Here is a 2,500-nt window from a genome sequence, read left to right as displayed (position 1 = left end):
GCATGCAATTTGAAGACTAAATTGCAGGCCTGTCAAGCCCAAGGGATTATTTTAACTCATAATGGAGAAAGCATATGGCGGGTGGCAGAGGGAAAATAATAAACCTCTAAGGTCTAGTCACAAAAAAAGAGAAGAAAGGAGGAGAAAAAGTGGAAAAAAAGACAAATCGATTTTAATGAGGGGAGGGGAGGCGACGAGACGAGGGGAATAGGGGCTTGGTGATCTGTGATGTTCATTAGCGGTAGTTAGCACTATTGGGGTTGTGGTTAAAGGGGTGGTGGGATGTAGGCATGGTGGGGAGAACCATGGAAAAGAAGGGTAACCGTAACCATAATGTCTGGGCATGGGAGTGATGTTGACATTACCATGGCGATAGATCCCCCTTTTCGACATCCCCTCAAAATGGGGGTTGAGTCAGAGCTACCTGGCAGATTTCTAACCTGGCTAAAAGAGAGCTCTCATTAGCTATACTGTCAGTTGTCTGCCTTCCAGTGGATGAGGGAGCCTTTTTCCTCAGGGGTATTTATAAGGGGGGGTGTGTTTAAGAAGGGTACTTATGGCGGTGTTTACTAGGAGAATACAACTGAGACTAACTACTATGACGATGAGTTCCATCTGAAATGCATTACAAATCAGCTCTGCGCTCTCATTTCAACTGCAGGTAAAAACAAAAAACATGGGGGAGAATATTAAGAACGTAGGAGAGTGGGAGGGAGACCGAGCGAAAGACAGAGAGACATAGTGTGTGTGTGTGTGTGTGTGTGTGTGTGTCCATGTGTGACAGTGTATGTGTGTGTGTGTGAATATGTGTGTGTGTGTGTGTCTGTGTGTGTGTGTCTGTGTGGTGCAGGTATGAATTCCATAAATGTGACATTGCCCTTCTGACCTATGACCTTTAACCTTTCCAAGAAAATGTTTTTGTGCCCCCTCAGCTTCACGCCGAAAACAACCCATCCCTTCTCTTGGGGCCCAGTCCAGATTTGGCCAGTAATTGTTCCCTCATGTTTCCGTGCTGTTTTGGTGTGTATATGTTGTGTTTGTATGTGAATGTGTGTGTGTGTGTGTGTGTGTGTGTGTGTAATAATTTGAAATTCCAATACATGATATAATAACAATTCTCATAACATAATAATTTAATCTAATCTTTTTTTTTTTTTTAAGTTTAAAAAGAGAACTCTTGCTGTCTTTTTGTCAATTTCCTTTTTGCTGAGTATCTCTCCATCATTGGAATGTACAGAGCACAGTACAATTTCCAATTCAATTTTTAGCCAAATTATTTATATGAAGGGGATAAATTCATGCATAACAAGCATTTGTACGACTATGACTCGATTCAGCAGTGTGTGTGTGTGTGTGTGTGTGTGTGTGTGTGTGTGTGTGTGTGTGTGTGTGTGTGTGTATATGTGTCTGTGTGTGTGTGTGTGTGTGTGTGTGTGTGTGTGTGTGTGTGTGTGTGTGTGTGTGTGTGTTCGGTGTGTGTGTGTTCGTGTGTGTATGTAATAATCATTCTCCACAGGCTTGGACAGTAATCTAGTGCCGTCTCTGTGAGCACTGATCATAATTTCATCCATTATGGCTGCAGTGTGGAGAAAAAGTGGAGGCTGGATGACTACATGCTTACTGCATTACTACATGCTTAGAGCCACACACCACGAACGACATATCACACAACACAACACAACACAACACAACACAACATAACACAACACAAGTCCTGAGTCACATGCCCTTTCCTGTGAAGGACAAGGAAGGAACAAATTAGAGCTGCCAGGGCGGCCATTTTGAGTCAGAGCACTGGGCAGGGATATTGGTAAATGCTGGTCAGGGTGTGTGTGTGTGTGTGTGTGTCTGTGTGTGTGTGTGTGTGTGTGTGTGTGTGTGTGTGTGTGTGTGTGTGTTAGCAGCAGTGTGGTTATATTGAGTTTTGGTCCCCCTTCAGGGTTGGCGAAAACTCTAAAGCCCAGGGACTGAGTCATGAAAGTGACCTAGAATCAGCCTGTGGAAAAGTGCATGCTTTTGTGTTGTGTGTGTTGTGTGTGTGTGTTGTGTGTGTGTGTGTGTGTGTGTGTGTGTGTGTGTGTGTGTGTGTGTGTGTGTGTGTGTGTGTGTGTGTGTGTGTGTGAAAGGTAGAGACAGAGAGAGAGAGAGAGAGAGAAAGAGAGAGAGAGTCAGGTGAACAGAACTGAGTCACAGGAGACAGTGGCCTGACCTTAAAAAATCAGACAAACACACAAAGAACCACTCCAGGGACCAATGGGCAACATTTCTGATCTATCGCATGTTGTATATGTGTGTATGCATGTGTCCATGCATCTATACATATCTGTATGTTTGTTTGTCTGTGTTTGCCTGTTTGTGTACACACATGAGTTTATATTTGTGTTTATGGCTACATGGCGTCTATGTGTGTGTAACTTTGTGTGTGTGTGTCGGAAGCTTTGATCCACAGAAACATCTAGTGACTTCAAGCTATAAAGATGGTTTCATAACTGGACGCTGG

At 43.6% G+C, this 2,500-nt stretch overlaps 1 protein-coding gene across 2 annotated transcripts in view; it reads right to left on the bottom strand.

The window, feature by feature from the left end:
* The window catches only part of tanc1a (tetratricopeptide repeat, ankyrin repeat and coiled-coil containing 1a), a 73,390-nt gene that overhangs the window by 42,149 nt on the left and 28,741 nt on the right, over nucleotides 1–2,500 (bottom strand). The gene's annotated exons all lie outside the window — the stretch shown is intronic.

This window comes from Alosa alosa, chromosome 23, assembly GCF_017589495.1.
Source record: "Alosa alosa isolate M-15738 ecotype Scorff River chromosome 23, AALO_Geno_1.1, whole genome shotgun sequence".
Taxonomy (NCBI): Eukaryota; Metazoa; Chordata; class Actinopteri; order Clupeiformes; family Clupeidae; genus Alosa; species Alosa alosa.
Note: the sequence above shows the minus strand (reverse complement) of the source record. Positions and strands in the feature narration are given on the sequence as shown.